Genomic DNA, 14631 nt, shown 5'->3' on the forward strand with positions numbered 1-14631 from the left:
CATTGAGTATAATTTCCTGTGCTATATGGTGGGTTGGTTATCTATTTTAAATATAGTAGGGAAATGTTCAATATTAAGAAACAGTATGCATTGTCTGAAAGCTTGCCTTAATACGATGTCAGTATGAACTCTTTCACTTGTGAGATGATTCTGACAACTAAAAATCACAAATTTTAACTATTTCTTCTTTATCTTCTTCCAAAGAACATCCAGTTGCCCTACTCCACCCTATTCCCATCAACTGCCACTCCCTACTACCTTCTATTAATCAAGAAAGAAAATGGGTTGGGATGACTCACACATCTTTTTTCTCTTCATCAACCTCTGATGGATGACATGCTAATTGGGAGTAAAATGACTAGAGGGCAGGAACCTTCAGGAAGGATATAACTAGATATGTTAATTTGCAAGTGCAAATAATTAGTATGTGAAAATTTAGAGTTATTTGCGTATAGTTAAGAACGCTAGAGCAAATGAAGAGATGTGAATTATAATCAGTAAGTAGTAGAGTTTTCATTTAAATTCTGGTATACTTCTCATGCCCACTGTGCTGTGCTATGCTTGGTCGCTTAGTCGTGTCTGACTCTTTGTGACCCCATGGACTAGCCCGCCAGGCTCCTCTGTCCATGGGGATTCTCCAGGCAATAATACTAGAGTGGGTTGCCATGCCCTTCTCCAGGGGTCTTCCCAACCCAGAGATTGAACCCAGGTCTCCCACATTGCAGGCAGATTCTTTATCATCTGAGCCACCAGGGAAGTCCATAAGTAACCTTATATGAAACATTTACAAGTTACATTAGATAAGTAACCTTATCTTTAGCTTTTATTTTCCTACATATTCCACCTTTGCCTTAATCTCTATTTTGTACATACATTATTGAATGTATTTCTGATCAGCCATTTTAAATTATTTTTGGAGCAAACCTATACATGTAAACATTTTTGAAATTGCAGTTAAAGCAAACAAACAAAAAAGCCTCTGTATTTTTTATCCTTTTTGATACGGATTTCAAAACTTAAGTGTTAGAGACTCCAGAATGGTTAAGAACACCAAGGATTCAAAATGTTTTAAGCAAATATTAAAAGCATGTTGTGCTTACTACTTAATTAGCTATGTTCAGCTGTTCTATACGGAATGTAAATACATTGTTCTGTAAGGATGCTCTGTGATGTTCAGTGCTTTAAACAAACAAACAGAAAAACCAGATACTCTCTCTCTTAGTATTCAGGTTGCTTCAAGTAAAATTTTGGCTTGTATGTCAAAGAAAGCCCTGTATGTAAAAATAAAGGAGATGTGTCTGTGCTTAAAAACCAGCCACAAAAGCACTGTCGGGTAGCAAAAGAACCCATGTGCTCCCATCTTAGGGTTTATATTACCATCAATTAACTGTGCCTCTAATCATCTCCACCCCAAATGAATGCAAGGCAGTTAGAAAGAAATATACTTCCTATTTTTCAGCCTTTAACCAGATATGGGTTTTTAATGGTAGAGATAAAAGAGTCTCCATAAGGAGTCGTTTAAAAGCAATCAAAGGTGACAAGCACAATGAATAAGTTACTGTATTTAGTAATGAAAGCTTTCTATCAAGCTTGTTCTTGAAGTTGAGTATCACAAATTATATTCCAATATTTGTTGACTGAAAGGAGAATACAAACACCAACCAAGACTTGGAAAAGCAGTTGGGAGATTCTCTCTGGGCCAGAGATGTCATCCCAGGACCCTCAAGAACAAAATATACTGGTGAATGACCTCAGCCAGGAGTTAACATTTGTGAATGGATGTGCTACACCTTGGTCTCAAACACATTTGGAAAAATGAGATGCAGGATAAGAGAAAAATCACTGAAAGATTTGCCAGGTTCCAAGATGAAGCCAGAATTTCACAGTGTACATCCTTCCCTACCCTTTTCCAGAGTCAGAATCTTGGAATGGATGAAGGAACATGGAGAGGTTTGTCCATAGCCAAGGCTGCTGGGATTAAGTGCCCAACCAGGGGTACACAGGTCAGATGGACATGGTAGGGCCACTCCCAGAACCAGAGAAGATGAAGCTCCAGAACCTTCCTGAATGGCATATCTATACAGAGGCCTTCAGCAGGTCCAGGAAGTAAGCCCAAAGGTACAATTGTTACCTAGATGGTCGCAGCCCTTTAATTACCAGGAACTCATTCTTGGGCTGCTTTTCCCCACATAGGCAGGAAGATCCCAAGCAGGTACTAAGATGATTGGGAAGTATATGGTGTTAGGAGAGCAGGATCCAGTTCTGGTTCCACCACCTACAAAGTACATAACTTGGGTCATAAGTTTAACTTCTCCTGTTGTCGACTGGTGGGATTGGAGGTAGGGCAAAAGGGCTGCCCTCAAAGGTGCCTTCAGAGGGCCAAGATGCTGTGATCATCTCTGAGTCTTAGTGTCCTCAATTTTAAAATAGGATCATAAAACCAGCTCATTGGCTCCTGGAGAGCTGGCCATGTTTTTTACATGAAATGGAAATACATTGGTAAAACAAGGAAGGGAGAAGCTAGGGAGGAAAACAAGACCATAGCTAGAAATTTCTTCTTCCAGTTTAAAACCTTAAGCTTAAAAGAGATGATATGGACTTCTCTGGTGATCCAGTGGTTAAGGATCTGCCTGCCAATGCAGGGGTGATAGGTTCCACTCCTTGTCCAAGAGGATCCCACGTGCTGCGGAGCAAGCCCATGTACTACAACTACTGAACCTATACACCCTAGAACCCATGCTCTTCAACAAGAGAAGCCACTGCAGTGAGCAGCCCATGCACCGTAACGAGAGAAAGCCCACGTGCAGCAACAAAGACCCAGCACAGACAAAAATGATGGTTTTTTTTTTTTTAAATAGAAAAGATACACAGGACGTCATTGCTTCACGCCCATGTTGTCTCAAACAATTGCCAGTCCAGTAGCCCTATTTTGGAGGTAATGGGATGCTTTGTCTTCCTGAAAAGTTTATTTAAAAAACATTGTTTATGAAATAATTCTGGAGATCAAAATAAAAGGTCATAAATAATTAATTGCACCAACCTATCCACTCCTTTCCCCTCACCATTTCCCAGGTCCTACCCAAACTTTGTTCTTATGCACGTTTTTTTTTTTTTTTCAGTACTGCAATCTAGCAGATAACTCAACATCCTGCCCTATTAAATACTGTCCAGCAGAAGCAAATAACTAATTTTAATTTTAAACAAACAAAAACAAAAAGAAGCAAAATCTCACCACGACCCTTTCAACAAAGAATGGGAGCACTTTGCTAGAGCTGCCAGGCATCAGTGTACGGTGAGGACAGAGAGGCAGGGGGCAGCTGGGGGCTGAGGGCACGAGGCACAGGGCCCGTGCTGTTCTTCCGGCAACATACACTGCCTGGATAGCTAGCAGGGGCGGAGGGAGGGCCTTTCCTCCTCAGTCCAGGATCTGGCAGCTGAATCAGTGGCTGTGAAGCCTGATTTGTCCACAACCAAAGGCATTTGTGGAAATCCACTCCCAGCCAAGAGTGAAGTGGAAGCCAGTGTGGTCTCTGAAACGTCAGCTGCAAGATACCACCCAGAGTGGACAGGGACTTCATGCTCTCCCTTCTCATTTCACAGGGGCACTACCCAATCTTTGTTCTTATGCACATGTGTTCTTTACAGTTATAAAAATTAATCTGGGGATAGTAACTGAATTGCATTTGATTCAGATGGATAAAAACAGCACTGTTCCTGTTTTAGGGTATTTGCAGAAAAGAAATTAAAATCTTCTGTGGTTTTTAATCAAAGCCCAAGAATAGTTCTCTGGTTCACAGATTGAATCTGTCTTGATTAAATAAGAACTATTGGCAAAGGAAAATACATTTTTAATTACCACTGAAATAGTTATCTAGCCATGCTGTCATGTTATGTACTATTTTAAGCACTAGATTAAGCCCCTCAGGAGGTAACTGAGTGTTGATAACCAGAAAATAAAAAGCATGGGATGAATAAAGTTATTAACAAATGGCTTGGCATACACTGAGCCTCCCTGGTGGCTCAGTGGTAAGGAACATGCCTGTCAAGGCAGGAGATGCAGGTTCTATCCCTGGTTTGGAAAGATCTCCTGGAGAAGAAAATGGCAACCCATTCCAGTATTCTTGCCTGGGAAATCCCATGGACAGAGGAGACGGGCAGGCTATAGTCCATAGGGTCGCAAGAGTTGGACTTAGTGACTAAACAACAGCAACAACACGCATACACTGAGTAGATAGGAGGACGTTTCTCTATCCTATCCTTCCACTGAAATACACCTTCCCCCTTTTCTCATCTTCTCCTTTGGAGCTGAGTAGCTTCAACAATATAAGGTCTTTACATGAACTCTGACACAAAACACAGATACCCCTGCGTCTATAAAACTTTCACTTTTAAGCCTTAAAAAATCTCATCAACTCGAATATATGTAAAGTGAAATTGTTTTCATTTTTCATATGCCCCTGAGTTGGCCAAGCAGTTCGTTTGGGGGTCCTGTATCTCAGGTTGCCAGCCATGGACTGAACTCAGGACACAGCAGTGAAAGCCCGGAATCCTAAACACTAGGCCACCAGCGCTGCACCCAGTGCGGCAGGTGGCGATTGAAGCAGTCGACGCACAGTTTGGGAAAAAGAAACTAGAGACAGAATTAAAGTTTTAAAGACGGGATCAGGGGACTCAAGACCTCTTGGATCAAGAGCCCTGTTCCTCGGAGCCGCATCACTCTAACTTAGCGTCTTGGCAAGCAGAAAGTATTGTGCGACATTGAAGTCCGCCTCCTGTGTCCCTAGTCATGTCTCCCATTTTACTGATTACTTTAAACTATCTTTGTCATTTTCTTGTACAAGGGCTGTCACCTAGCTGGAGGTCATAGACCTGCACATGCCTTGGGAAAACATCCTAGTGTGTGCTCAAGCAGCGTTCTGAGCTTGTGCTGACCCGGCAGCATTCCAAGATGCACACTAGGTTTTTCCTTAGCTTAGCAGGGCATGACAACCCCAACGAATCAACCCAGTGTATTTTTACTTGGGTTATGCTGTATTGCTATCTTTTGCTTTTATTCTTTTCCCATGGTGATTTTCTCATGGCTTAGCCAGAGCAACAGGCGGCTGACTATTAACCCCTGCACACCAGGGAACTCCCCCACTGAGTTTTCAATTCCATTGTCTCTAAGTTTCATTTCTGAAAGTTACTGTATCCTTTTCACAGCATCATTTTTCTGTTTCCTATTTTCTCTTCCACCTTTCTTTTTTAATCATGTTAAACATATTTACTACACCCCACTCCAGTACTCTTGCCTGGCAAATCCCATGGACAGAAGAGCTTGGAAGGCTGCAGTCCATGGGGTCGCTGAGGGTCGGACACGACTGAGCGACTTCACTTTTCACTTTCATGCATTGGAGAAGAAAATGGCAACACACTCCAGTGTTCTTGCCTGGAGAATCCCAGGGATGGGGGAGCCTGGTGGGCTGCCGTCTATGGGGTCGCACAGAGTTGGACACGACTGAAGCGACTTAGCAGCAGCAGCAGCAACATACTCTTTCAGACTGTTACATCATGTCCAGTTTTTGTGTTCTCTTGCTGGTGTCATTTCCTTGTGTGATTTGTAATTTTTGATTGTAGATTTGTCTTTTGGGAAGGGGGTTGGCTTTCCATGGTTGTGAAATTGTCCCTATGCATAATAGGACACCTGTTTCTCCTGGAAGTTTAGGAGTTTTAAGGTCATGAGGCAAGTCCTCCTATATTCTGTGCTGGTGTAATTTAAATCACCCAACCAGGTAAGTATATGTCTGAGTTTTAATTTTCTCATGGGTGCCTCTCTTCCTCTTTACTCTTAGACATGGGCAGAAGCAGCTTTCTTGAGGTTTCCCTGGGTCACAGGGTAAAAATTTTCTGGTCTTCTTTCCAAGCGAAGTGAAGTGAAAGTCGCTCAGTTGTGTCCAACTCTTTGCGACCACATGGACTATACACTCTGTGGAATTCTCCATGCCAGAACACTGGAGTGGGTAGCCTTTCCCTTCTCCAGGGGATCTTCCCAACCCAGGGATCATATCCAAGTCTCCCACATTGCAGGCAGATTCTTTACCAGCTGAGCCACAAGGGAAGCCCCTTCTTTCCAAGGAGCAAATTTTGAGGTTTTGGGCTCTATGAAGAGGAATGATACTAGCTCCTCACCTGTATGGGCCAAGATCTTATCTCTTCTCTATGTGGCTATTAGAACCCCTATCCCCCATCACTAAGGGCCATAATTGGCTTTAGACCTTATTATCAGGTTTTGTTTACACTTCAGGCTTTGTGTTCCCTTTTATTTCTGGTACATGGGAATTTTTCTTTCTTTCTTTCGAGTTTGGGTTACACATTAATTTGGAGAAGGGTATTATATTTCTATGTGTTTGGGATGGTAGGATTCATCCACATTAGCTCAACTACCATATTACTAGATGCTATAGCACCACCAATTATTTATTCCTTACCCTTTCCAACATGTCTATTTTAAGATGGATAAAAGAGTGAGTGGAGATTAAAGTTGAAAGTCCCGCCACATACAGTAAAGTTCTTGCTATACTAAAGACCTGATATAGTGGTACTAAAACAATTATTGCTCTTCCAAGAACTCCAATGTAATCTTGTGGGATCAATTAATCAAAAATCGTTTACAGACCAACTATTCCTGCAACATACTGGCCAGTGGGGAAATAGAAGAGTAATGCACAATCAGGGTACCTTTACATGATGAAATGCACGTTAGTCTCTCAGTCACGTCCAACTCTTTGGGACCCCATGGGCTGTAGCCCACCAGGCTCCTATGTTCATGGAATTCTCTAAGCAAGAATAGTGGAGTGGGTAGCCATTCCCTTCTCCAGGGGATCTTCTCAACCCAGGGATCGAACCCAGGACTCCGATATTGAAGACAGATTCTTTACTGTCTATGCCACTGGGGAAATTAGGCATATTAAATCACATGAGACATTTTGAGGGAAGAAACTAACCCAGAACCAACTGTTTAGGAGGCAGGCTTTGTACTCAGACTATCTCTGTTCAAATCCTGGAGTCACCATTTTATTAGCTGTGGAATTTCAGGCAAAATACCAATCATGCTGCCTGTGCCTCTGTTTCCCCACCTGTAACCGTGGGCATAGTAAAATATTAATCTCAGAGTCATTGGGAGATTTAAAAATGAGACTATACAAAAAGTGCTCAGAGTAAACAGTGCCTAGCTCATATAATAAGTATTTGAAAAATGTTAACTATTATTCTAGGTTATACACTCCTAGGTTTTCTCATGAAATCCTCAAAATGGTTGTGGCTCTCATAGGTGAGTCATGGTCACAGAGCTCAACGCGGTAAGGTCAGGAGTTGAGGGGAGAGAATCACATAACATATTTTTAGTGTGACTAAATTTACAAAGTTATTCCCTTAGTCTACAGTGCTTATTTTGGTAGTGAAATATTTCCTTTTATCTTATAAATGAAAAAAAAAATCTTTAGGGTTAAAATAATGACACCTAAAGAACCCATGAAATGCACTGAATGTAATGTCTGTTCATTTGGATAGCACTGGACATCACTGAAATAAAAGTCTCAGGATCTGGGTCGCACCAGCAGAAGAGGCATTTGAAATTCTTGATTCTTCCAAAATAATTTTTATTGTGATTTCAATCACCTAATTAAATCTGCAAATATTTACTGTCCAAAGGATGTTAGGTCCAGTGGTGGCAGTAAAGATATACAAATGGACAGTATAAGACCCTTTCTGCGACCCGCACATTTAGCACGGGCGGTTCAGCAATACGTGAACTGTGAACTTCCAGATGTTCAACCTGGTTTTAGAAAGGGCAGAGGAACCAGAGACCAAATTGCCAACATCCGCTGGATCATAGAAAAAGCAAGAGAGTTCCAGAAAAACATCTATTTCTGCTTTATTGACTATGCCAAAGCCTTTGACTGTGTGGATCACAAGAAACTGTGGAAAATTCTGAAAGAGATGGGAATACCAGACCACCTGACCTGCCTCTTGAGAAACCTATATGCAGGTCAGGAAGCAACAGTTAGAACTGGACATGGAACAACAGACTGGTTCCAAATAGGAAAAGGAGTACATCAAGGCTGTATTTTGTCACTTTGCTTATTTAACTTCTATGCAGAGTACATCATGAGAAACGCTGGGCTGGAAGAAGCACAAGCTGCAATCAAGATTGTCAGGAGATATATCAATAACCTCAGATATGCAGATGACACCACCCTTATGGCAGAAAGTGAAGAGGAACTAAAAAGCCTCTTGATGAAGGTGAAAGAGGAGAGTGAAAAAGTTGGCTTAAAGCTCAACATTCAGAAAACGAAGATCATGGCATCCGGTCCCATCACTTCATGGGAAATAGATGGGGAAACAGTGGAAACCGTGTCAGACTTTATTTTTTTGGGCTCCAAAATCACTGCAGATGGTGACTGCAGCCATGGAATTAAAAGACGCTTACTCCTTGGAAGGAAAGTTATCACCAACCTAGATAGCATATTGAAAAGCAGAGACATTACTATGCCAACAAAGGTCCGCCTAGTCAAGCCTATGGTTTTTCCAGTGGTCATGTATAGATGTGAGAGTTTGTGAAGAAAACTGAGTGCCGAAGAATTGATGCTTTTGAACTGTGGTGTTAGAGAAGACTCTTGAGAGTCCCTTGGACTGCAAGGAGATCCAACCAGTCCATTGTGAAGGAGATCAGCCCTGGGATTTCTTTGGAAGGAATGATGCTAAAGCTGAAACTCCAGTACTTTGGCCACCTCATGCGAAGAGTTGACTCATTGGAAAAGACTCTGATGTTGGGAGGGATTGGGGGCAGGAGAAGAAGGGGATGACAGAGGATAAGATGGCTGGATGGCATCAATGACTTGATGGATGTGAGTCTGAGTGAACTGTGGGAGTTGGTGATGGACAGGGAGGCCTGGTGTGCTGCGATTCATGGGGTCGCAAAGAGTCGGACATGACTGAGCGACTGAACTGAACTGAACTGAAGACCCTTTCCCTCAAGAAGCTTGCAGTCTAAATAGAGCCAATCACAGATGCAACTCAGCAGAGGGGGAGTCCAGGTGGCCTAAGGACTAATGATGCCAGGTGGGAGCTGGAGCTGTGGGAACACACAGGAAGGCAGGGCAGAAGGAGGAGAAGAGTGAAGAAGGCTCAAGAGTAAACAGATAGAGAACTATTTCAGGATTTCTGTGGAAATGTTTACAAGTCTGAGAGCACTTCAGGGAAATGCTAAATGTTACTTATCTTTCTTCACCCAGCAAGGAAAGGAAGCCGCAGCCAGTACAGCTGGCATCAACATCCCACAGGCCAACCAATGGAGCCATGGAATGGAGGAGGAGGCTGTTCAGACACAGAGACTGAGTAACCCTGTGAGGTGGGCGGCCAACAGGGAGACTGAGAACTGAAGACCTGCTTTTCTTCAACTTCAGTGTGTGTACACTCACCCAGGGATTTTGTTAGAAGGCAGATTGCACGCCTTGAGTAACAAAAAGGTAAGTGAGCCTGGCAAGAGCCTCCACGGGACCTTCAGTAACGGGTAAAATCTGCAGGTAGTAACCTGCAGAATCCAACTTGACAGAGTGGAAGGACCCTGCTGCTGGCCTCAAGCCCAACACCGTGAGGACTGGCTCTGACAACACACACGCAAGTGGAGCTGCTCCCGTGTAAAGGCCCTGAACACACAAAACTGTTCCTGCCAACTCCCGGTCTACTTAGCCACCTTCTTCAACTCTGGAGGAAAAGCTTCCTGTGAAGCCAGCTCACACTGGCAAACTCATCATGACTACAAGAAATAAGCCCTAATGATGGCTGATGGGGGCTCATCTGCCCTTGAATTTTTGAGAGCAAAAGACAATCTGAGTCTAAAGCAGAAACAATATGTCCATTTTTAAGGATAAAAATGCCATTAAACCCTCAAGCTTCTGTCCCTACATGAATCCTCAGCTCCAGGGAACCTTCCATTATGGCAACCACGGCTTTCCTCAAGGCAGGAGGGGGATTAATCCACGACCCCAATAGCAAAACCCACAGAGAACAAAATGCTTACTTCCCATCCCAATCCTCATTTTTCAGGAAAGTTCTGGTGGTCTTCCAAATACTAACAGGTAAAAATGAGGTATGGCCTGGTAGAGACCACCAAACTTCACAATATGAAAACAAAACCCAAATGTTCTTGAAAACTTTTGCTTTATAATCAAGTCAAGAAAGGGTGATACATGGGACCTCCCTGGTGGTCCAGTGGTTAAGAATCTGCTTGCCAGGGGATTGAACCAGGGCACATGGGTTCGATCCCTGGTCCAGGAAGCTTCCACACGCTGCGGGCCAACTAAGCCCATGTGCCAGCACTACTGGGGCCTACACCCTGGAGCCCGCGAACCGCAGCTAGAGAAAGCCTGTGTGCAGCAACAAAGACCCAGCACAGCTACAAAAAGGAAAATAAAAATTTAAAAAGAGAAAGGCAGATATGCAAATTATGTATCTGGTAGGGATCTACCACCTGGGATAAATAAAGAACTGTTACAACTCAAGAATAAACAGGCAACCTCAATTTTTAAAAATGGGCAAAAGATTTAAATAGATATTTCTCCACAGAAAAATATACAGCTGAACAATAAGCACATGAAAAGATATTCAACAGTATTACTCATTAGGGAACTATAAATCAAAACCACAATGAAAAACATTTGTTAGAATGGTTATAAAAAGCAAGCAGAAAATAACGTATGTTGGTAAAGATGAGAAGAAACTAGAACTCTCTCACATTGTATGAATGTAAAATGGTACGGCCCCCATGGAAAACTATTTGACAGTTCCTCAAAAAGTTAAACGTACTGTTACCGTATGACCCAGCAGTGTTACAGCTGACCTAGGCAATTCTTCTCCTAGGTAGAAGGGAATTGGAAACGTATCTTTGCAAAAGAACTTGTACATGAAACATTCTTAGCAACATTAATCATAATAGCCAATAATTTAAAAAACAATATCTATTAATACTGGATAAACAAAATGTAGTGTGTTCATACCCTGGAACATTATTCAGCTACAAAAAAGTGTGAAGTACTAATACATGCCATAGCATGGATGAACCTTGAAAACTTTAAGCTCAGTGAAAGAATCCAGACACAAAAGGCCACATACTATATGACTCCATTCACATGAAAGGTCCAGAATAAGCAAGAGACAGAAAGCAGATTAGTGGCTGCCAAAGGATGGGGTGAGTGATAGGGACTGACTGATAATAGGCCTGAGATTTCTGGGGGGTGTGACTGAAAGTGTTCTGAAATTAGACAGTGGTGATGGCTGTACGACACACTGAATATACTAAAAACCCCTAAATGGTACACCTTAAATGTAACTTTTATGTTATATGAATTTTACCTCAATTAGAAAAAGCATATATACTCTCAAAGTGAATTGATTTAAAAAACAAAAAAAAGAGAAAGGCAGGTGATACTGTGATTCATTTCCATTTTGATTGGGTGACAATTGGATGACTTTTTCCTGGGGTGGGAGAGAAGACAAAAACACATGGAGACTCTTTTTTCCTTTTAGTTCTCATACTATCAGGACAAAGATTGCCAAAGATGTGGCATTTTGTTCAAGCTTTCACTTAGTATGATATGGATGAGATTATCAGATCTGAAGGCCTTACCATCTGGAAAGACCAATTAAAAAACCCATGTGATGCCAGACATGTTTATTAACAGCTCAGAAAGATGATCAATTCAAAGAAAAGTTGTGATTACAGATTGTAGTTCATAGCCCACAAAGGAGATGTGTGAGAGCTTACTTTTTAATTACAGGGCATAAAAATCAATCAAAACAACCAAGAGAAAACCAGGATTAATCTGAGAACAATATGACCTGACAATCTCTGTAGGAAAAGAAAAATCAAAGTTAGCAGTCACATTCATTTGACTAGAGGCCCTGCTGCACAAGGTCAGTTTGCTAAACTCTAGGGAGGATACACTTGTGGTTCTGGTCCTCATGTGGTTTATAGTCGAGGAGAAGATACAAGTCCCTTTGGAAACTCCCACGTGTCATCCAGGTCTGCAGTTGAGTCTGCTCCAACACGTACTAGTTGGAGGACCTTAGGGAATCTATTTAACCTCACTACTATGTAGTGTCTTCACCAAACAGACATAACAACAGTAGCTACATCATGTGGTTCCCAGTGTTAAGCGGAATAATAAATTCAGATGATTTAGCTCCACCCCCTGCAGGAAGGCTCGGTGTTAGCTGTGACTGAGTAACAACAGAGATAATAGCAACAAAACTAGAGAGAACAGAGCTTTTAAAATGGGCGTAAGCTCTCTCCAGTATAAGCAGGAGTATAATGGAAAGAGGAGTCACGAATCCAGATTTTAATTCCATTTCTACCACATACTTAGCTGTCACTTAATGTCTTTGATTTTGGCTGGTTCATTGAAGTGCTTGAAGTATATACATCAACAAAGGTACATCAGAAATTTGTGAGAACCAAAGGAGAAAATATATGTAGGAAGCACTTTGATTTCAACCAAAGAAATGCATCCTATTTCACAGTGTAGTTACCTTATTATTCTTCATTGTTCCAATTTCCTTGAAGACCACTCAAATTATAGAGCTATTAATGGTGGAAAGTTAGGAGGCTTACAGACACTCCCAGTGGAGGGCTGAGCAGAAACTTATTTCAAGCAGGCAGAAGCTCAAGTTTTGTTTATTTCACTCAGCTCTCGACTGTCCTCCAACTAACAAATTATACAAATACCAGTCTGAGAAACACGGTGAGAAAGGTGAAGATCCTAAGGCAGACAGAACAGAAAGAATGCGACATACGTTTGACACAACTGGGCCCAAACCCTGCTCATCATTTATGCCCTGGCTCTGGGACCGAGGGTAAACAACTGCCTCTTTGTGCCTTAGTTTTCTCATCAGACAAGGAACGATAGTTGACTCAGAAACATAGGGTAAGGGTTAAATGGGATAAAGTGTAAAGTGAGAGTTCTCTTCTTCTTCCTCCATCTCCCTTCAGGGACGGTGGACCTTCCCTGTTGCTTCTGCCTTTCTCTTTGGGGAGCAGAGGGATCAGTGTTATAAGGTGACTGTGAAAGCAGAGGAATCGGATATTTCCCACTTTTTCCTGTTGCAAAGAATGAAGGTGATGACTCTTTCATCCGAAAGAAGCCACACACTGCATTGACAGGTGGTTGGTGTTGTAATGGGCCTTGGGGCCTCTATCACCACAGATTCTAAATAATGGAAGACGTCTGCAGATGGAAAGCACAAAGACACTTACAAAACCTATTTAATAAAAGAATAACCTTTTCACCACTCTGGGAGACAACAGAAACTTTGCCACCTGCTATAAAAATCAAAAGGAGGAACTACTCTGTTCTTCAGAGTGTAAATATATTTTAATGATTTTTCACAGTTTAAATCAAAGATTATAAATATCCAAGCACGAGAGTCAGGGAAGAAGTGCAAGTAGGCCTGCGGGGCTCCTGACAGGTCCAGTCAAGCACTGTCACATAAAAGTGAGGTCCAGGGTGGCCTCATCTTCATTTTTCTTAGAGATATGGTTCATTGTGTGAAACCACTCAAGTTTTAAATGTTAACAAAAGCTTAAAGACAATCATGAAACTCTGTGAGGTTGCACCAAATACCTCTTCAAGCCAACTTCCTTTGAAGTTGTCATTTTTCATTCTGTTTTTTCCACTGAAGACAGTACAGGAACAGGATAAAACACAAGAGGGAAAGCCACTGTGATCAGAGGAAGGCAAACACCACAGGGACCAGGAAATGATTATGAGGATCTCATACAGCCTCCGGTGATCTTGAGTGGATCTGGCAAGTGTTATCTGACTAGCTTCTCTCTGCACCACAGGCAGAGAGGGCAAAGTGAGGAGGTTGCCCCCTGCCATGGAGAACCTACATTCTAGTAGGCGGGACAGGACATGCACAGTGATGACAGCCTAGGAGAGTCTGATGGTCTACAGAGTTTGTAGAAATTCAAAGCTTTCTTGAAATGCTCATCAGGCTGGAGTAAGAAAGGGAGAGGTTCAGATGCACCTTCCAAATGAGAATAGGAATTCAAAAGGCAGGTACTAGTGAGGAAGAAGGAGAGTGGGAGAAACACCCAAGGACAGAAGAATCAGGGGGAAAAGAAACTAATACTCGTCAAGTCCTCTGTCCTAATCACCTTTACAGTCATCTACTCTAACAAGCCTTCAAAATACAGACAATCTACAGTTGTCCTGCAGTTAAACTAAAGTTGTCCTTTAGTTTAACTAAAGGGGAGTGACTCCAGAAGCCCCTGCAGATACCAAAATCTAAGTCCCCTGTATAAAATGGTGTAGCACAGTGAATTCATACAAGGAAGGTCAGAAAACCTGCCCACAGTCACACGGCCAGCCCCAAGACCACGTCTGTCTGACCCCAACGCACAGCTCCCTCCATGAAGATGTTATAAGAATGTGTTTGGCCAGTGGTCTGGCTGGTGCTCAACAGGTAGTTTATAGAGAGCTGAGATGAGAAACCTAAGTTGGGGTATACCACAAAAGGCCTAGAATACCAAGGAGGAGAATTTATACTTCTCTGACCCTTAGGTCCCTTCATATAAACCAGGTCACTGTGAGG

At 42.2% G+C, this 14631-nt stretch overlaps 1 protein-coding gene across 1 annotated transcript in view; it reads right to left on the reverse strand.

Moving 5' to 3' along the window:
• Positions 1 to 14631, reverse strand: part of SLC1A1 (solute carrier family 1 member 1) — a 75133-nt gene that overhangs the window by 39042 nt on the left and 21460 nt on the right. The gene's annotated exons all lie outside the window — the stretch shown is intronic.

Source organism: Bos indicus x Bos taurus, chromosome 8 (genome assembly GCF_003369695.1).
Source record: "Bos indicus x Bos taurus breed Angus x Brahman F1 hybrid chromosome 8, Bos_hybrid_MaternalHap_v2.0, whole genome shotgun sequence".
NCBI classification, from domain to species: Eukaryota; Metazoa; Chordata; class Mammalia; order Artiodactyla; family Bovidae; genus Bos; species Bos indicus x Bos taurus.